The 22,576-nt window shown below is 42.4% G+C and overlaps 1 protein-coding gene across 1 annotated transcript in view; it reads left to right on the top strand.

Annotated features, from left to right (window-relative positions):
* Positions 1-22,576, top strand: part of LOC122811485 (kinesin-like protein KIF18A) — a gene marked incomplete in the record, with an annotated part of 1,576,798 nt that overhangs the window by 998,557 nt on the left and 555,665 nt on the right.

Here is a 22,576-nt window from a genome sequence, read left to right as displayed (position 1 = left end):
TATTAAGCGTCGGTACGATTTTGCATTTCATTACTTTGGCAGAAGATTCAATTATATAATGCCATTGGAACAGCCGACTACCGGAGTTTATAAAAAGCACAAAGAAAAGGAAAAGGACAGGTATCTGAGGTCCAAAACCAACGACGAGGCTTCCGTTAGGCCTTTCGCCGGTTCTCAGTGAGGCACTTTCGTAGCCCCTGACGCCCGCTACCTCAGAGCCACAGGCTGCTTCCGACTCCCACGTGGAGCTGACTAGGCCGCTGGAAACTCAAGGTATTGGGCACTCTGAAACTATTCCCTCAGATGGGTCCGGAGCCGCTGAGCAGGCATAGGCTTCTGAGAGTGTTTTTAGGCCTACACAGTTATATGTAAAGCCATCTTCAGCTTCAAAAGCAAAGACTAAAGCAGCTCTAAAGACAAAGAAACAAGTACAGCATTCTCCTGGACAGGCCTCCATGCCTAAAAAACAGGTGCTTAAAATGGCCGAAGACCTAATTACTTTGACCAGGGGTTCCCATCCCCCTCTTTATAAGAGGCCTAGGCAAGAGATAGACTATGAATCTTCAGATCAGGTTTCCATTTCTTCTGATTCCTCTTCTGAACAGGAATATTCCCTTTCTCCCTATGAGGATTCTGATGCTGAAGAATCTATCCCTTCAGTCTCACCTCCTGAGGATTATTCTTTTGGGGAGACCCTGCATACTATGAGGGAGCATTTCCACTGGGAGAGCCAAGATTACTCAGAATCCAAGAAAAGGCACAGAGACTTCCTTTTATTACCCCAGCACAGGCCCCTTGCTGTTCCTCCTGTTTTAGACATTGTAGATGTATTTTCAGAGTCCGGTCTGTCTCCTGACTCTTTACCACCAGCTCCTGTTAAACCGGACAGATACTACAGGGTTTCTGATTCTCATAACTTTCTTTAGAAAAACCCTGCTGCTGACCCAGAAACTATTTCTCAGGGTCCCAAGGGGGTCAAGGCTTCCACTGCAAAAAAACCCTATCCCCTCTGATAGGGATTCAAGGGCCCTGGACAGATGGGGGAAAACGATTTATACTTCTGCTACCTTGGCTGTAAGAGCTTTAAATTGTCAGTTTCATATGCTTAAATATCAGCAATATCTTATGTCACAGCTTAAACAGAAAATGTTGACAAATTCAGAATGTGCAGAAAACAAAGAAATGCAGGATTTATTGCATGCAGCTGATCAAGTGGAAAGGCATACTTTGCAATGTGGTTTTGATTCTCTAGAGGCCTCCTGCAGGGCCGCAGTTACAGGCTCTGTCATTAGGAGGCATGCTTGGTTAAAAGAACAGAATTTGCCCAATCATGTTAAAGCAAAGCTATTACATGCTCCATTACAACATGATACCTTGTTTGGTGTTAAAGCAGAAGAGTTGCTGAAGAAAATGGAGGACAGAGCTAAATCTATGCAAACAGTAAAGGATTTCTTACAGGTACAGCCTCCCAGATTTAGCAGGAACTGGCCTACAAAGAATTGGTCCTTTCCAGTGTCAGACAGGCTACAAAGAGGCAAATACAGACGCCCTAGAGGCAGATCACAGTCCCAAGGCTCATATAAGCCTAAACAATGGGGTGCTACTACCTCCAAAAGTGGAGAGGAAAAATCACAGCCATACAGGAAACAGTCTCAATGACTTTCCCCTGCCAGCACCAAGCACTTATCTTCTGGCAGCTCCTTAGGGGGGAAAACTAGCACTTTTTCCACAAAATTGGCACATGATCACCCAGGACAAATGGGTCTTAACTATCGTATCTCAAGGCTACAGGTTCCACTTTCACACCCTGCCAAGGCCAAATGGTATGCCAGACCTGCCATGCAATCAATGGGCAGAGGCACAAAAACAAGTTTCATCCCTCATGGACATGAGAGCCATTCAGCAAGTACCACAGCAAGAGCAGGGGCAAGGATTTTACTCAAGGCTATTCTTGGTACCCAGAAAAGACAAAGCCTGGAGACCAATACCGGACCTGTCTATCCTAAGCACATTCCTGGATATTCCAAAATTCAAAATGTTAACTCTGCAGCAGCTTCTGCCCATGCTGGGCAAGAAGGCTTGGCTTGTGAATTTAGACCTAAAAGAGGCATACCTGCATGCCCCAATCAGACAGTCATGCAGAAGATGCCTCAGATTTATAGCTGGCTCAATGCACTACCAATTCTCTGCACTGCCCTTTGGCTTATCTACTGCGCCCAGGGTCTTCACAAAATGCCTGGCACCAGTAATTGCATTTTGCAGACAGAGGAATACAAATATATCCTTACTTGGACGACTGCCTTATTCAAGCAGAGAACAAGGACATTATACTACAGCATCTGGCATTTGTAAAAAGATTACTAACAGGTCTAGGGTACACAGTAAACGAAAGGAAATCAAAGCTCGTACCCTCTCAAGCGATAATATTCCTGGGTGCAAGCTTAAATACAACTGTCCAGATGGCTTATCTCACGCCAGACAAACACAGACAACTGACTTCTTACTTCAAAATGTTGGCAACAAAGACCCAGTTATCTGCAAGAAAAATTCTGCAGGCTTTGGGCTTCATGGCATCTTGCATACTCCTAATTCCATATGCAAGACTGCATATGAGGAAACATCAGTGGTATCTGAAAAGTGTTTGGACTCAACATTGCCACAGCCTGGCAACAGTAATTACCCTCATTCCCTGCCTGCAACAGGAGTTTCGATGGTGGGCAAAAGCCTGTTACCTCAACACGGGACAGCCATTCACCTTACCCACAGCCAGGTAGACATTGACAACAGATGCATCAGATTATGCCTGGGGGGCCCATATGGCAGGAAGATGTATTCAGGGCACATGGTCCGCAAGTCAAATGCATCTACATATCAATCAAAAAGAGATGCTAGCTGTTCAGAATGCCCTGACAGCCTTCAAGGATCACCTTCATCCAGGACAACTACTGATAAAGACGGACAATACTACAGTCATGTGGTACATAAACAAGCAGGGGGGCATGCATTCCTACCCCCTCTGCAGACTAGCCATGAACTTGTGGGACACAGCACTGACTTACCAAGTACATCTGCAAACACAATTCCTGCCAGGAAGGATAAATACTCTGGCAGATGAACTAAGCAGAAACCTTATGGATCACCACGAGTGGAAATTGGATCCACAAGTCTTCAGCACAATAACAAGGAACTGGGAATGCCCGGACATAGACCTATTTGCCTCCCCTCACAATTGCCAACTACAGAAATTCTGCACAAGGACTTACCACAAGTATGGAAAGTGGATGCTCTATCTTTCAGCTGGAAAAACCTAACAGTATATGCCTTTCCTTCTCTGCCTCTCCTCCCCAAGGTACTTCTCAAGGTCAGACAAGAGAAGCCAAAAATGATACTGATTGCCCCAGACTGGCCCCGCCAGCACTGGTACCCAATCCTAAAGAGCTTGTCTCAATGCCCAGCTTGGACATTACCTCAAATTCCTCACTTATCGACCCAACAAGACAGTTACATACTGCACAGCCAACTCAGGACCTTAAACCTGGCAGCATGGCGGATAATGTAGCCATTCAAGACACACCTCTCTCTAAAGCAGTGATTGATGTTATTTTGGAGGCCAGGAGGCCTAGCACCAGAAAATCTTATGCAGAAAAATGGAAGAGATTCTGTGCTTGGAACTAGGAACTAGGTATTGACACGACTGTTCCAAATATTCCTCAGATTTTGCAATATTTAACTGAGATGCTGGATAAAGGCCTTTCCTTTTCATCAATTAAAATTCATGCCTCTGCCACTTCAGCTCATTACAATACAGAACCACCTATTTTTTCTCATCAATTGCTAAGGCAGTACCTCAGAGGGGCTAAAAACATAAGACCTCCAAGGAGAGCACCAATACCTGCTTGGGACCTCAACTATGTCTTGGAAAAACTCACACTGCCTCCGTTTGAGCCAGCCTCTGCAGCTGATATAAAATTCTTATCCTGGAAAACAGCTCTGCTCCTAGCAATAACCTCCACTAGACGAGTCTCAGAGTTACAGGCACTCATGGCTGTGGAACCTTTTATCATTTTCCATCCTGACAGGGTTTCTCTAAGGACAAACCCTACATTTATCCCTAAGGTAGTGTCCAGTGTGGACCCTTAACCAAACAATTCATTTGCTTACCTTTTACCCAAACCCACAGAATAAGGGTGAGAGACTTCTGTATTCTTTGGACATTCACAGGCAGCTACACTTCTGCTTGGACAGAACCAAAGCTTTCAGAAAGACTGAACAACTTCTAGTGGCATATGCTGCAGGATCACAAGGAAAGCCCATCTCAAAACAGACTATTTCAAAGTGGATAGGCCACTGCATTCGTTTCTGGTATTCACAGCATGGCAAATCAGTGCCTAAGGGCATTAGGCCACATTCAACCAGAGCAGCAGCCACTTCAGCAGCCTTCCTCAGAGGAGTACCAACCAAAGACATCTTAGAGGCTGCAACTTGGAGTTCAGTGCATACTTTTACAAAGCACTATCACTTACCTCTCTACTCTAAATCCAGGGCAGTCTTTGCCATTGCAGTTCTGCAGGGCCTGATAGCCTCTCCTAATCCTATTTAGCCAGCCTAATTGTAATGACTGCTACAGTGAAACACGATGAACATAGTACAGTTGTGTACTACCATAAATGTAGATGTTCGAGTGTATTCACTGTTGCAGTCCAGGTTACCCTCCCACCATCCCCCTTTTCCTTGCTGGGACATATCTGTACTTCTCTATTCTATACAACCTATGTGGTGTATTTGCTTGTAGATGAAGGAAAAGTTGTTTTTTGTGTATGCATGCTTATTGGCATAATTTAGCCTACCTTTTTAGGGGCACCTGACATCTGGGGTAAGAAAAACTGAAGAAAATGGCGTTGGCTGCATCTTTTATACCCCTGGAGCACTGACGTCAGGGAGGAGGCGACAGCAACCAACGCTGGACCTAGACTTTGGATCTCGGGCCGACTGCGGGTAGCCTGCCAGCAGGATAACCCTATTGTAATGACTGCAACAGTGAATACACTCGAACATCTACATTTACGGTAGGTACACAACTGTACTTTTCGAACACGTCCATGTGACTCCTTTCACATGCTACTGAAGGAGCGATTATGTCAGCTGGGTCCGGCCTGTCCATGAGGTGCAACTCCTGGCTCAGATTGTCAGTTCTCAGAAACCTTTCAAGGCGTCTTTTGCAACGCCTCTTATGACTGTTCTATGCTTTTTGGTAAGACCGTGAGACACCTTGGTCCACGGTGAGAAAGATTGGGACGACACTGTCTACTGTTGGAATCCACTTCTCGAACCCTCAAAGATCCTTTTCCCGGAATCAGCGAGGGCAAAAGAAGATGTGGTTCCAGAAGTCTAAGTATTCCCGGGACACTCAACACTCTTCTTCCCCTAGAGACAGAGGGAGACAGGATAGATGCCGGCCCAGAGGCAGAGGGGGTCCGAGGAATTTTGGGTCTTGAGAACCATTCTTGGACAGGCCCGCGCAGCAACCATGAGGGGTTGCCCGACTGCTCTACATTGGAGGCCGTCAGGGGTCGATTGTTGTAGCACCTGGCGGCATGGGAGTCCGTAACATCAGATCGCTGAGTGCCTCAGATTATATCCAGAGGATACTCAATCCCATTTCTGGTTCCTCTCAAACCTCTCAAACACCTCCCGGACATGCCACCCATGCAAAGGGTCATGACAGCACTGGAAATTTCCAAGCTGCTAGAAAATTGAGCAATCAAACCCGTCCCCCCAGATCAGTCCGGATTGGGCCTCTACTCCAGGTTCTTTTTGGTGCCAAAGAAAATGGCGGACTTGAGGCCCATTCTGGACCTATCTACCCTGAACCTGTCAGTTTCCAAAGAAAAGTTCCGGATGGTCACCTTACAATCCATCATGCCGTACCTGCAAAAGTGCTACTGGATGTGCTAGTTAGACCTCCAGGATGCCTACTATCACATAAAGATACACAGAAGCTCCAGTAGGTTCCTCTGCTTCTGGCTAGGAAGTCGGTCATTACCATTTTCGAGCCCTACCCTTTGGTTTCACCACAGCCCCCAGGGTGTTCACCAAAGTAAAGGCAGTAGTAGCTGCTCACGTGAGGCTTCACGGGATTCAGATCTACCCGTACCTGGACGATTGGCTCCTCACTGCTCCCACCAAGCGTCTACTTTGTCAAACCAGGGATGATTTCCTAAAGCCTGCACTTCACTTGGGGATTACAATCAATCCATCCAAATCTCTTCTGAATCCTGTCCAGGTGATAGACTACATTAGGGCATGGATAGACACACTGCAGTCCAAAATCTTCCTGACCATGGAGAGAGTTTGAAACCTGAGGATGCATGTTTCCCTCATCTACTGTTCTCACCTTCCCTAGGCAGAATCGGTTTTGAGGGCCCTAGGTTCTATGGCAGCGACCATAATGCTTCTTCCGTTCGCCCGGCTACACATGAGGGTACTACGGTGGACTCTATCAGTGCAATGGTCCCTGCTGGATCTTCCATTATCGTATCCAATACACCTCAGTCGAGTGTGCAGGTAGTCCCTTCTTTGGTGGATGTACGTCCGGAAATCCTGGAGGTACGACTTTTTGTTTTAGCCCCCTGTCCAAGCCACAGTGACCATGGATGCCTCCCAACTTGGGTGGTTGGGCATTGTTTGGGCAGAACAGTCCAAGGCCTGTGGCCCCCTCTCAAGACCAGTTTGCATATAAACTTTCTGGAGATGAGGGCGGTCCTTTTGACATTGCAGGCCCTTCATGCCTTTCTTCCTCTGGGAACCATTGCAATTCAATCAGACAAAATGTCTGACGTCTGGTATGTCAACAGACCGGGAGGGACCAGATCTTGCCCCCTTTGTCACAAGACCATGAGAGTTTGGGAATGAGTGATCTCCACTCTTCGCTTTCTGATAGCAATGCACATTCCGGGACGGTTCATCATCCTGGGGGACAAGTTAAGTCGGACGATACTAATGCCTTATGAGTGGTCTCTGAATCCTTCAGTAACGGAGCAGATCTCTTAGCATCTCCTTCCAATGCGAAGTGCAGCGAGTTCTTTGCTGTAAACCCCCAGCCGGGGGAGTCCCCGAGAGATGCTCTAGTCAATGCTTGGCCTTCTGTATGCTTACCCTCCAGTACCTCTTTATTCTGAGTTTTCTACAGAAAGCTTGTCGACTGGGGAGCAAAGTGATCCTCATTGCCCTGTTTTGGCCTCGCCAGGTATGGTTTTCCTTCCTTTGGTCTCATCTTCTGGCTCCACCCTGATCCCATTCAGGATCCTATTTCACACCCCACGGGGGTTCCTTATCTGCGCCTGGGTAGTTTGAAGCTCACGGCTTGGCTGCTCCAATTCCCCTAATTGCTAAGACTCCTGGATTATCTTCTTCAGTCAGGTCTATTCTGGTGGCAGCTCATACGTCTTCCACCAGGAAAGTTTACTGTAGCAAATGGAAATGTTTTTCCTTTCGGGCTTCTCAAAGGAGTTTAGACCCTTTCATGGCTCCTGTTCCTGCTATTCTCGATTTTCTAGCAAATATTTTTCAACAAGGAGCAAGCTTTTCTACTATCAAAGTTCAACTAGCTACCATCTCTCATTTTCATGTGGGTTAGAATTCTGCTTCTCTAGCCTCTTCCAGACTGTGTAAAGCCTTTATTAAAGGTACTTTTCTTTTACGCCCTCCGGTCAAGGATTCTGTTCCTCCATGGGACCTTACTATGGTTCTTCAAGCTTTGGTTGCTCCGCCATTTGAACCTGCAGCAACCACGGATCTTAAGTTTTTGTCTTGGAAAACAGAATTTCTAGTGGCTATCGCCTCTGCTAAAAGGGTTTCGGAACTGCAATCATTGTCTAAAGTTCCATACATGATTTTCCATAAGGACAGGGTTTCCTTTCGTACCAATCCTTCCTTTCTTCTCAAGGTAGCATCACAAGTTAACATCAATCAGACCATTAACTTACCGGTTTTCTTTCCAAAGTTTGCTAACAAAATGGAATACAGACTCCACTTGTTGGGCATTTATACAGTTACAAAATTATTTACTCAGGACTAGAACCTTTTGTAAATCTGATCAATTGTTCCTGTCCTTTTCTAAGCCCTTTTTGGGTAAACCTATCTCTAAGGTTACTATCGCTAGGTGGCTTTCCTTGTGCATCCTTCAGATTTATAAGGATAAAGGTTTGTCTCCTCCGGGTCAAGTGAAAGCTCATTCGACTAAGTCAATGGCTACTTATCTCATTGGATGATATTTGTTCTGTAGCTGCTTGGTCCTTATCTCATAACTTTATTTCTCAGTATAAATTAGATTTGATTTCTAGAAGGAGAGCATGCTTTGGTTCCGCGGTGCTCCAGAATACCTTTTCCGTGAGGGCCACCCAGGAGTTTACTATTTGGGGACTCTGTCCCACAGGTTAAAGAGCAAATGAAGTAAGCTACTTCAGATAATGAAGTTATGTACTCACCATAACGTTCCGTCAGAGTAGTTCTACTTCATTTTGGTCCTTTCATGGTAAATGCCTCTCTGCTGCTATATTCATTCTACCAGAGCTGTTGCATACTCTGAAGCCTGTTTCTAACGACTGGACACCAATTCCATCCTTGAGGCTGCTATTGGACTACTGTCCATACCTTCACTAAACTTTGCAAGTTGGATATTGTTTCCAGAGCAAGAGTTGGATTTTCCAGGGCCATTCTGCATAGGTTTCTAGAGAGGGCTGTTCTGTGCCTTCATCCTCCCAAGTTTCCTCTTGAGCTTTTGTATTCTTCCTTTTGTAAAGAATACTGCAGCAGTGGTATGGAAGGACATAGTACAGTTGCGCAAAATCTTACCGTAACAATAGATGTCCTTCTGTTCACTGTTGCTGTATTCGCTCACTCCATCCTCCTCCTTCTGCTCTTCTCTATTCTTCTTCACTTTTTGGTCAGGGATTCCTCCCCCCACCCCTTCTCCTTCTGGATGCATATGTTCCTCCTGGGGCTTTTTGGTTCTGAGGTATGTACATCCGTCCATCACCTTTATGCTCTATGCCTTGCATGGGGAGCATAGCTGTGACGTACAATGTCAAAGGCTATGGTATACTGGCTAGCCATTGGGCTATCCTTTGCAGGAGATCCATTATGTAAAGAATACTGCAACAGTGAAAAGAAGGACATCTGTTATGGTAAGGGTTTTACATAACTGTACTTTCTCTCTCTTTCTCATATATATATATATATATATATATATATATATATATATATATATATATATTTTTTTTTTTTTTTTTTTTTTTGTTTTTTTTTTGTTTACATTTGTTGATCGGGCTAGTCTAACTGGATGCATGTCCATTTTCAGTAGTGGCCCGGGGAGAAAAGCCCCACATTAAAACAGATAAGCACACAGAGTATTAAGAATTCAGTTACAGAACATTAAACTTCAGATACAGATAGGTTGCTAGGTAAAAACAGGTGTTTAAGGTAATTTACAAACATTGATGGAACAGACGAATAGAACAAAAATAAGATAAGATAATCCTTTGTTTTTATAGATATATATATATATATATATATATATATATATATATATATATATATATATATATATATATGTATATATATATATATATATATATATATATATATATATATATATATATATATATATATATATATATATATATATATATATATATATATACACACACACAAAACTTTTAGTAGCTTAGTTATTGCAGTTTGTATAGTCACTATAGAAGTCCTGACTGAATCACTGTTGCAGTATTCTTAACAGATGGGTTGTAGCTTGCTGACTTCCAGCCATAGTGCCAAAGCTTTACCTTCCTAGGATGTATGTCTGAGTCATGACCTCAGCTTGTAGTCTGACTGCATGTTGTTGCACCTGATTAACTGTAATTGTTTGGTCGCTTAGTAATGTAGCTTTGATTGTCAGATCAGATGAGTACCACCCGGGGGGGGGGGTCCTTCCTTTCTAAACTTTTGACTCTATTGATAATTGTTATTAAATGTCAGCTAGGAGGGGTAAGTGTGAGTGCCGTAGACAAGACTTGCACAATAAGTGCCTGTTCTATTTAGGCCCTAAACAGAAGTATAAAACCTGCTCCATCTGTCAGTAGTTTGTTCCTAAAAACCCTACAGTCTTGGCTATCTACACTTAATACTTTCCTCGAGACCCAATATCTGACATGCTCGATCTACTCAACCATGTTGTAAAGGTCAGACGTCTGCCTCCCACTTAATTAAAAAAATTAAAAGACCTAAAGAGGATTCTTCTTCCACCATATCAGAACCAAACATACTCAATGAGGTTGTCGAACCTGTGGAAAGCCAATTGTCTTCCCCCAAGCCCTTTACTGTGACCCACTGGAAGACATTATGACTCCTGAGGCATTGCAGATGACTGAGTCCTCGGAAGAACTGCAGCTCATCTCGGAGGGCCCTCAAGGAGTCCTTGAGATACTTGTGTGGGAAGAGATCCCCCAGTATGTTGATAGAAATGTGCCAAGGCTCAAAACCACCTAAGCTGCTTCAGGTGGACATCACCTCTACGAAGAAAAAAAAATTTAAGCACAGATATCCCATTCTATTTCCAGGGAGAAAGACTGGATAAGTTTTCCGAGGGTTATTCAAAGCAATCATCTCTTTGAAGCCACCTTCTTTTGTGACTGGGCCTTCAGGCCACACCACAGAAACAGACTTTTAGACTCTTCCTCCTCAAATGAGGAACTAGATGGGGATTCTCATCATTCTTTTGACATCTCTTCTCCGTTACTTTCTCCATGACTGATTTCCTCACATGAGGGAGACTCTGATTGTCTCTCCAGGTTTCCCCTTGGAAGAAGCCTCTCGGAGAAATCTTGCAATACATGATTAAGTATTATAAATAGCAATCCAGACAGTTGCCTGAGGTGCAAAAGAGATATCACAACTTATTTAGAGATGGGCACTCCTGTTCCTCTTCCAGTTTCCCCAATGCTAGATCCTTACATGGCTACATTTCAAGCTAACTCTTGCGCACCTGGTTATCAACCTGCTGCCCCTAAAAGGTCATAACAGGTTCTACAAACTTCCTGATGGACTAGAACACTTCTACAGCACCCTGTGGCATACCCAGCTACATCATCCCTGGCCTCTACAAACCTTCCAAGCTGCTTCCTGGCACTAATGTTCTCCCCAGTGCTAAGGGCTGTCAAGCAATGGACAGGTGGGGTAAGAAAGTCTGTGCTTCTTCCACTTCAGCATTCAGAGCTAAAACTACCAAATTCAAATGATCAAATGTTCTGTGCTACAGTCCTTAAGTAAGACCATCACAGAGCCACAGACACCAGAACAAAAGCAGTATATGCAGTGTCTAGTGGCCCAGGCCCTTCACAAATAACCGGGCACAGTATAAAATGCAGCTGTGATGCTGTGGATGCCTCTTCCAGGGCAGCTGCTTCCTACTCATTGATTAGGCAGAATGCCTGGCTGCAAGACCAACCCTTTCCAGAAAATTTCAAGGTTAAGATTCTAAACTTCCCCTTGGACAACAACCTCCTTTTTGGCTTGCAAGCTGCAAGCCTTTTCATCAGATTCTGCTTTTTACAGTTCTTGAGTAGCATAGAAATTATCCAGCAAATTCTACATCTTTGTCAAGAGAGATCTTAGAACATCTCATAGGCAAAGAAAAATTCCTATGCAAAGATTCCCAGAAAAAACACAGAGGGATACTCCTCCTGGGAGGCCGCAGTTTAGAGTAGACCCTTGTGACTGTATTCCACCACCCCCCCCCCGCAGTGTATGGCCCCAGTAGTGACTTTGTGCCATACTCGAGGCATACAAATCTTCCTTTATCTGGACGACCTTCTACTCAAGGCCTTATCCAGGGACAACCTTCTGAAGCACCTTCATTACACTGTGCAACTTTTGATCCTCCTTGGTTTCACCACCAATTACAAAAAATCCAAGCTCATTCCCATCCAACAGCTGACCTTTTTGGGATGCAGCCTGGACACGTCTGCTATGCATGCCACTATTCCTCAGGAGAAGGTTACCTCCCAGCCTGCGAGTTCTTAATGCTTTCCAGCGAGGATCATTGCTCAGCCAGAAAAGTTCTCAAGGCCCTTGGACTTATGCCACCATCCTTATGCTGCCACTTGCCAGACTACACATGAGGAAAGTAGAATGTATCTGAAATCAGTGAGGTACCAGCATTCTCGTCCACTCAATACCCAGATTCCTCTTCTTCCTTTCATCAAGAAGGAAGTCCGTTGGTGGAGCATCCAAGTTACGCTCATACCTAGTCTTACATTCGCTCTAGCTCCACACAACCAAGTCCTGTTTACATATGCTTCTGACAGGACACTGGGAGGCTTGTCCTAGAGACCAGAGTGCGAGGGGAGCGGCCTGTTGGTGTTCTAGAAGAATACTCAACTTAAAGGAAATGAGGCCATGTTTAGAAGCCTTACAGACATTCTCACATCTTTGAAAACCAGGCATTCAGCTGGTATACATGGACAATACCAAGGTGATGTGGTATATAAACAAGCAGGGAAGTACAAGATCCTACCACCTGTGCAGGCTGACACAGGAGGTCTGGCACCTACCCTCTCAGTTGAAGCTTTCACTTACAGCATTGTATATTTCCTCTCAGCAGAACATATTGGCAGACTCTGTAATCAGGGACATGGAAGATCCTCATGAATGGTCCCTGAATACAGAGGTTTTCAAATCCATACATCTCATACGGAGGGACTCCCCAGATAGACCTATCTGCTTCCTCCGAGCATCACCTGCACCTACTTTTCTGCACTAGGAGCCTATCATCTCTAGCTCTAGAGGACTGATGCCTTTTCCTCTTAATAGACAGGGAAGTTTCTTTACACATAGTCCCCTCTGCCTGCAAGGCTCTTTCTCAAGGTCCAGAAGGAATCTCCAAAACTTCTGTTTCCGCACCTTTTTGGTCAGGACAGCACTGCTTCTCACTTATGTTTGACTTATTAAAGGAAAACTACTGGAGAATCCCTTCAAAACCAGACCAACTCACTCAACAGAAAGGGCAGCACCTTCATCCCAGTCTGACCTCACTCAGTCTAACCCTCTGGATGACAGGATTCTAATCTCTATAAACGCACCTGTTTTGAAGAAGTTGTTTGAGTCCTACAAGAAAGCATGAAGTCTTGCACAACCAAGTGGAAAAGATTCTCACTCTGGTGCATTAAGCACAAACTCCAGCCTCCACAGTACTCTAATACTTAACCAAAAAGAACTGTAAATACTCCACCAAAGGCTACCTGCTCACAAAGGATTACAAGGAAAGAAGAGAAGAGCAGATACTGGTGACCACGCTGAACAGCTTCAATACTTTTATTTAAAACACAATTAAAAACACAGGAATGAGAGCTTTCTGGACCAAGCCCTTCTTCAGGCACAAAACCCAAATGAAACTGCAATTTTTATATAACTCTTCAGTTAACATTCAGTACCATATCCTCCTTATCTTTAGTGCAAGTCTTAAAGGTATAACCCCATTTAAACCTGGGGTTTTGTATGCTGCTAGCTCAATGATCCAGCTTAGAGACTAGTTTCTCATATATGCGTTTATTGCTAGACTGTCATACTCCACAAGAGAATATTTTGGTGAAAGAAATTGATTCTTTACAAAAAGATTTAGAGTTGGAATATGCTGGTGATTTTTACATGAGTAAATTGGAAGAGATGTATTGTTTGGTATCTACCTTAGACATGAAATTGCAGCAAACAAAAACTAAGAAACTGATGAGAGATTATCATGATTTTAAACTGGGCAACATTTTTATGTAGCCTAAGGAGAAACCAATTCAGGCCTCCAGCAAAAAAAAAATCACTGAAAACATCCACCCATCAGGGCTGGTACCCTCATTCTCGTGTACGTAATCGTAATGTTTCCATGACTACTAGGGAGGAGTTGAGCAGTACACAGGTCAGGTCCACCGTTCAGTGTCTAACTGCACTACCAGTAGAGATGACACAAGGGCAGATGCATGACAGTGCTTGTGGGGAGGAGACCAACATGGCAACCTCCAAATTGATTAATCGACCAGGACAGGAGTCAACTGCTGACACCATGGTGGGGACAGCCTTTGACTTCCAGCATGGAAAATGAGTTGTCATGGCTAGGAGCATGGCTGAAAGTTTTTGAGATGGGGAAAGGTTCTTTTCTGTCACTGCCTGTACAAGTCAAGAAGAAGGGCGAGTGGAGACAGAGCTATATGAACCAGAGAGGCGTAGAAGCGGCGAATATCTACTTGACTGATGATACTGGCTGTTTTATTTATAATATATCTAACTATTTTTTGTGTGCAGATGAACAATATGTTCTTAACAAAGGCTTAACATTTGTACCCAGTACAGGAACTGTATATTCTCAGGTTATTCTTGACCTGATGTTATATAGTAGGAATGTGTCACTTAAAAATGTATATGGTAATTTAAACCTGCCACAGAACAAGGAGTTGTGACAGCCCAGCACTTTTACTCCACCTATTAACTCTACTGTTAACACTTTTTTGAGACTGTGTGAATCAGATATAAAGCGTTATCTTGAAGATAAGGACAATAGTAAGTTTTTTATTCTTTCCATTTCACAGAAGCAAGCAATGAATTCATTGAAAAACAATGCAGATATTGTGATAAAACCAGCAGATGGGGGTGGGGGGAGCTGTAGTAGTAATGAATAAGAGTTTCTATCTGAGAAAAGTCTTACAACTGCTACAGGATGAAAACACTTTTATTTGTATATCCCCAATAATGGTTAGTCACACAGCTGACAAGGTAAAGCAACGGTTTACAGAGTTAAAACAAATGGGGCTAATGTTAGAGGACTTTTACACATTTTTATGGATAGAACATCCAATGGTGCTCATATTCAAGGCACTACCAAAGATGCATAAAGATCTGGTTGACTCCCCACTGAGACCGATAGTTTCAGGCAGGGGTTGGGTCACAGAGAATGTATCCATTTGGATAGAGACTGTACATTGAAAAAAGTTTTAGAAAAATTTCCTAGTATACTAAGGGATACAGAACACTTTTTAACATTGTTGCATGAGTGTATTACACTGAACGAAGGCCAGAACTATATTATGGTTACACTAGATGTAAAGAACTTATTTACTGTCATCAGCAATACCTATGCCATATCAGCCATAGAACACATACTATCACAAGTAGCTAACTTTGAGCTTGATAATATTAGGCTAAGTGAGCTGCTTAAAATAGTGTTAGAAAATAACATATTTATGTGTCAAGATGCATATTATTGCCAGTAGCAGGGGGTGGCTATGGGCACCCCCTGTGCTAACACTTAGGCAAATTTAGTGTTGGCTTACTGGGAGAACAAAGTTATTTGGAGGACAAGATCGATAGAAGGACAAGTTAATTTTCTATGTGCATTTTGTGGATGACTTTTTTTTACTATGGGGGGAGGGTCGTGAATTTACAACAATTTGTTGAATATTTGGAATCTACAGCCACTTTCCTTAGATTCACAATGCAGTATTCCAGTACAGTTTTGGATTTTCTGGATGTTAAATTGCTGAGGGATGAGAATGAAGTTTTGGACACTGTCTTATTTAGAAAAAAAAACTGTTTGAATAATAGCATGCTATGTTATGACAGCATGAATCCAAGATATACATTCAATGGTATAATAAGAGGGCAGGTTGGTAGAATTTCACATATATGTACGCAGGATACACATTTTGAACAAGAAATAGAAAAGTTAGAGAGTAACCTCTTTTGAAGGGGATACAATGCAAATAGAATAAAGATGCCATTCCTAAGAGCAAACAATATAGAAGTAGTTGGTCTAGGCCTTGGTTCTCCCATAGACAACAGGATGGAACACCTGCTCGATTTAGAGCCTCACAGATGGACAGTGTGAGGCTAATGTTAACATATAGCAATGACATAGGGGGAATTGGAATGTTTTGCTGACAGATGAAAAAATAGCCCAGGTAGCGAGAGAAAAAAACAGTTTTTGGCTTTAGAAGAAATAAAAATCTTAAGGATTTATTATGTCATGAAGGGAAGATAGAAAAAAGCAGGAATAATTTTACACAACGTGCAGGTACACTAAAGTGCAGAAATTGCAAAGCATGCAAATATTGTGGAGGCAGAATCCTATGTACATCCTGTATCAGGAAAACAATATTGTTTTGATCTGTATGCAGATTGTAGAACAAAGAATGTTGTTTACCTGGCTGTCTGTCAGGACTGCAGCTCATTCTATGTAGGAAAAACTAATTGCATGCTGAAAAACATAATTTTGAAGCATTTGTCCTCTGCAAGATTAAAATATGAACATAATGCATTTTTCCAACACATATCTAAGTATGAAAATCATAAGTTTAAGTTTATGGTTATACAATGTGTAAATAAATCAAAAGGAGAGGTGATTTGATTAGTGAGAGAGTTGACTGAAACCAAATGGATCATTGAGCTAGCAGCATGGTTTAAATGGGGTTATACCTTTAAGACCTGCAGTAAAGAAAAGGAAGATGCGATATTGAATGTTAACTGAAGAGTTATATAAAAATTGCAGTTTCATTTGAGTTTATCTGAAGAAGGGCTTGGTCCCGAAAGCGTTCATTCCTGTGTTTTTAATTGTGTTTTAAATAAAAGTCTTGAAGCTGTTCAGCATGGTGGCCAGTACCTGCTTTGCTCTTCTTTCCTTGTACTCCAATACTTGTATGACACTGAGTATCCAAGTGCTCTGGACTATGCGGAATGCTTCGCATTTAATGACGAGCGAAGCCACTGTTCCGCATTGAACAGCTGTAGCTCCACTAAACTGATTCTGATTGGTTTGTGTACCTCAATTACTGCCAGTCGGCATCGCGGTATCCAAACTAATGCATAGCTCTGCTCCCCTTCCACATTACACAGTGTTGGCTGTTCTCCACTGTTTTTGATTGGCTCGTACACCACATTTAAAGCCAATCGCGAACAACGTATAAGAGCCAATCAAGTAACGGGTCTCAGTGAGGAAGCCAATGAGAGCTCCTCAATACAGGCCAATCACGTTCCGGGAAGCCTTTTTGCACCAAAATAATGGGAAGGAAGGAGCGGCTGCAGATTCAAGACATCGAGACTTGGAAGCCAGGAGAGGAGTCAACGAGCTGAAAGGACTTCAGGGACCTTGCTTTGGTGGATCCGGGATCAAGATTAGTCACTAGAAGGCTGAGGTTTTATTTTGCTGCCTGCTGGACAATCGGGGCTGGTCATCGTTTATGCCGTGGATTATTCGTGCTGTGTGGAGTCTATGGATTGTATTGAGCTGCTGGTGCTGTTTACATAGGAAGAGGTAAGTGTTTTATAAATGTAGCTGGAATGGTTATATCTCCAAGTATTTCCCTATCCTTGAGAACCTGTATGCTAGCACAGATCCTGTTATTCTAACAACTTTCTAAGTTTATAAGAGCAATATTTAGTGTGTCTATTTTTGTGCTGCTTGTCCCCCTAATATGTCTCTGAAAGTAATTGCTATATCTTTGAGAAACTGTATGCCAACACAGATCATGTTATTCTAGGTACTTTCTAAGTTTATAAGTGCAATATTTAGTGCCTATATTTTTGTGCTGCTTGTCCCTGGTATGTCTCTGAAGTCTGAAAGTAATTGAGCAATTGTATGCCAACACAGATCCTGTTATTCTAGCAACTTTCTAAGTTTGTGACAGCAATATTTAAAGTGTCTCTATTTTTGTGCTGCTTGTCCCCCTAATACGTCTCTGAAAGTAATTGCTATATCTTTGAGAAACTGTATGCCAACACAGATCCTGTTATTCTAGGAACTTTCTAAGTTTATAAGAGCAATATTTAAAGTGTATCTTTGTGAGCTGCTTGTCCCCCTATTACGGTAGGCTTTGTCCAGATTTCTTGCACTAAGAGGTTGAAAGTATGTCAGGATGGTTGTCAAAAGTGTAAGAGTTATTTATAGTAATGAGATGCTTTAAAGTATCCGGTTTTGTTTTCTAGTAGAACTTTAGAATGTAACTTTAGTATGTTTTCATAGTGGCAAGACGCTGAACTGCTCAAAGAAAACGCGTAGGCGACCATATTTTGCTGCTGGTTGACAACATGTTGGAAAATGGCAATTTGTATAATTTTAAGTGCTACTATGATTTTAGTTAACTTAATCATGATGTGTTGGTAGTAATTTGTTCATTATAAAGTTTTCTTATTTTTCTGAAAGAGGTGGTGTAACAAGAGAATTTGAGCTGGGCTGTTTAGTGGTATATTGGCAGCCTAAAATAGCATTGATGCCCATGATTGAAATAGCTTGTATGTATTTGTGTGTATCCCTGATTATTTTGGGATTTGTTGAGTTGGGCACTAAACAGGAATTAAAATTATAACCTTGTTTCAAAGCATTGATTAGTACACCTTCTCTATTCTTGTCTCAGTTTTCATTAATTTCTCTCTACTTGCACCTAATTATTTCTAGGTATGTCCCAGATTCGTTGAGTTGTTCTGGTGTCTAAAATGTCATGCATGTCACTTAACTACAAAGTTGTGAACTTCAGAAAATGCTTTAATTCGCATTCTCTTGTCAATGCCTCAGGTTTATAGCAATATTGTGTCGGGTCTGGTGTTGTCCCTCATTCTGCTCTGGTTTATCTTTACTCAGTGGCATTTTTCCAGTAGTGTTTTCACAACTGGAAACTAAGCACATTCATGACAGTATCACTACAGCTTTTGTATACTTTGGAACAGATTTTTTTTTGCAATTAGTGTTCTATTTGGATTTTAAGGTAGGGTATTATGATTTACAAATGTTGGTATATTTATGTATGTATCCTTCTGCTTAGTGTGCTTTATTTTTCATGGTTGTATACTTTTGTCTTAGCTGTTCCAAGACATGATGTCTTAAATGGCACATTCTTGTAAAGGTACAGAGGGCCCTGGTTTTAAGTACCTTTTTAAGGCACCTTTGCCAGGCCCAGACCTGGCTGTAGAATGGGGTAGAACCACATCTAAAGTGGTGAATGTAAAATGCAAGTAGTATTGTCATGCTGTGTGTGTTTCAAGTGCATTTGTTAAGCTGGATGTATTTATCCTTGGTATGGATTTTGAGATATTATCAAGGGTGTTTTGAGAGTACTGAATGTCATGAAAGTCACTCTTCTCTTCTGCAACACTGGTTAGTTGGGCAAGTGAGCACCAGAGGATTGAAAGTGTCATCACTGAAGCAAGGAAGTGAATAATATGATCATGCAGGCCTTTATAGTAAACAAAAGGAGCAGAGATGAGCAAGAGAAGATTGTGCAAAGTCAGGAAACGTCAAGTGATATGCGTAGGTTATGGACCTATTGTCTGATATGTTTGCTTTTGAGTAGATTTTCTAATTTTCTTTTCTGCACTATAGCCCCATTTGTTTGTCATTGTTTAACACCACTGTTTTGCAAACCTGCTAGATATAGACTGCCCAGATTACAATGAGGACAGGGATGTGGATACAGATCGCACCCCAAAGAAGAGAATATGCACAATTTTTCAGCCAAGTCGGGCAAGTACCTTTGACTGGGTTTCTATGAGTAGGAGCAGAGTGAAATATGCCTTCTGCAAGACTTGTAATGCGGATTTCACAATCCATCACGAGGGCTGACATGATCGGCAATGACATACCAACATTGAGAAACAGGCAGAATTGCAAGCATGCAACTGGAAGATCTGTGGTGGATTTCTTTGGCCCTCAGAGTTTAGCAAGTGCAAAGGTGGTTGAGGCAGAGGTTGGTTTTGTGTCTCTCCTTGCTAAACACAACTTATCATTTTGCAGCAGAACACATCCTGAAATTTATGAAGAAGTGTAGAGAGGATGAAGATGCTCTCTGGAAAATGACATGGAGCAAGGAAGGCAGTATGTATTGCACGGGATGTTCTGGGGCCTTATTACCAGAATGATGCTGCAGCAGCCTGCCAGAAATCACCATTCTGTGTGTATATGGACCAAAGCACAGACATGGGAGATAAACTGTTAGTGATCCTTGTTGGTTACCTTGATGAAAAGGCAAGCAAAAATATAATAAGGTTCCTTCATATGGCAGACTGTGTGTCAGGAACTGGACAAGCAATGTTTGATGCTTTTATGTCCACTCTGACAAAATGTAACACTCTAGTTTCCTACATTGTGGGCTTTTCTTCAGACAATGCTGCCTCAATGATTGGAAAACACAATTCTGTGCTGTCTCGTTTAAATGAGGTGAAGCCCAAAATTATAAGCATAGGGTGTCTCTGCCACTTGGCAGATCACTGCAATAAGGCTGCTGTAAAAGCACTACATTCACCAGTTGAAGAACTTCTATCAGATGTGTACTGTCATTTCAGTTCCAGGTGCACAAAGGCAGCAAAAACTGCAAGAATTTACTTTGTTCACAGATACTGACCCCCTCAAGATATTTAGACATGCACCTACTAGGTGGCTGAGTCTTGGTAACCCTGGACATGTGGCCAGCTCTAAATTCATATTTTCTGTCTGCAGAGCCAAGGTCTGCTAAGATTGACTTAATTTCTATAAACCTGCGGAGTCATGAAGTGCATATGATTTTTGTTTCTTAAGTATGCACTGGAACCCTTATTGGAGTTCAACATCCTGCTTCAGAGCCAAGAAAGTCAGCTACTGACGCTGCATGCCACTGTGCATAAACTCCTGCAGCAGTATGCTAGCAGACTCCTCAGACCTGCAGCTGCTGTCAGACTAATCAAACACAGTGATGTGTCGGTGTTGACTGACAGTAGCTGTGCTCTGCCAAACAGTGAACTGCGTATTGGCTATGAAGTCAAGCAGTACATGAACAACAATGAGGGGGATATTGTCAGCACAGTCATTGAATTTATCTTTTATAAAAAAAGTTACAGCTTGCTATGCTGCGGTGCTGCAGAAAATGCTGAAAAAGTTTCCCATGCATGATCACTTAATGAAAGATGCTGCATTAGTTATTAATCGGGCCAGAAAATTGGACATTTCTTCGGGACTTGTCAGGGATGTTTTCTGTCTGTGTGTGTCTGAAAATGATGTTCACGCTGAACGATTAATTGATGAGTTTACCCAATATCAGATCAAGGACACAGGGAGTTTGACAGGCCCAGTAGATGGGGGCCCACTCATGTGTGTTAAAGTACTGGACACACCTCCTGAAGGACCTTTGCACTGAAGGGAAACTGCCACTCTTTAAGCAGCTGATGATGAGTCTACTTTGCTTGCCACACTCAAATGCACAAGCTGAAAGAGCATTTAGCATGGTACAGAAAGTAAAGACCGAACTGAGTCGGTCTCTGAGTGTAAAAATATTGAACTCTTTGTTGGCTGTTAAAATGAATGAAGAACTGGACTGCTGTGATCTTAAGCTGCCAAAAAAAGCCTCAGCAGCATACAATAAGTCTACATCTGATGTATGACAGGATGCTGTTTAACTTGGTCTAACTAAAATCATTTGTGTGACTTGTAATATGCCTCTTTAGAAAATGTAGTAAATGTGATTTTTATTTTTGTAAAGTACTGTTTCATTTACTTATGATGTGGGTATGTTATTGCAGATTACAAAATAAAGGTTTTGGATCTGAGAAGTGTGTCTTATTGAATTTTACGGATGTTCTACCATGCTCCATGGCAATGTCATGTTTCGTGCAGTGCGAAAATAGGGTGTTCCACATTCTGACCATTTGTCACACATTGTTAGGGTCTGTGTTCCACATTGGCCCCTTAAGAGGTCGAGACCTATGGTGTGACATATTACATCCAGGGTTGGCCTACTCTTCCGTTAAGGCTCACTTTTCTGCCATTAATGCTTGCTTATCTTTGGAGCCACATCTCGTATCCAGAACAGAGGTTAAGTTTTTTCTGAGAAGACTGTTACACTTTAAAATGCCAAGGAAGCTTATCACCCCACCATGAAACCTTATTTTTTTTTTTTTTGTTTTGTTTTTTTTTTTTTTTAGAAAAGTTCTCTCTACCCCCTTTTCGAATTGTCTGCTTTGGCTACTCTTAAATTCTGCAGGTCTTGACCTTGACTTCAGCCCACAGGGAAACAGACCTCCATGCTGTCATGGCTATTCCACCTTTCCTTATCTTCCACAAAGACATAGTAAGCCTCAGGGCCAATCCATCTTTCATGCCAAAAGTGGTTAGCGAGCTAACCCTCAACCAAGCAATCAGTCTGCCTACCTTCCTCCCCACTCCCCAAAATAGTGGGGAAAGAATATTGCACTTCTTAGACATTCACAGACAGTTGAGATTTTACATTGACAAAACTAAGGATATCAGAAAAACAGAACAGATTTTCATCTCATTTATGGATATTCCAAGTTAGGACAACCAGTTTCCAAACAAACTATTGCTTCCTGAGCCTCAAAGACTTTTCTTCTGCTAATCCCACCACAGAAAGACTTATCCATGTGGCCAAAAGCACATTCCTCTCAAGCATGGCGTCTATAGATGCCTGGTACAAGAGGGTGGATACCAGGTCCATTTTAGAAGCAGCTACCTGGTCATCTGTTCACACTTAAAACACTACAAGCTATATGCCTTATCTAGTCCAGG

The sequence above is a fragment of the Protopterus annectens genome, chromosome 9.part0 (genome assembly GCF_019279795.1).
Source record: "Protopterus annectens isolate FY-2018-M chromosome 9.part0, PAN1.0, whole genome shotgun sequence".
Taxonomy (NCBI): Eukaryota; Metazoa; Chordata; order Ceratodontiformes; family Protopteridae; genus Protopterus; species Protopterus annectens.
Note: the sequence above shows the minus strand (reverse complement) of the source record. Positions and strands in the feature narration are given on the sequence as shown.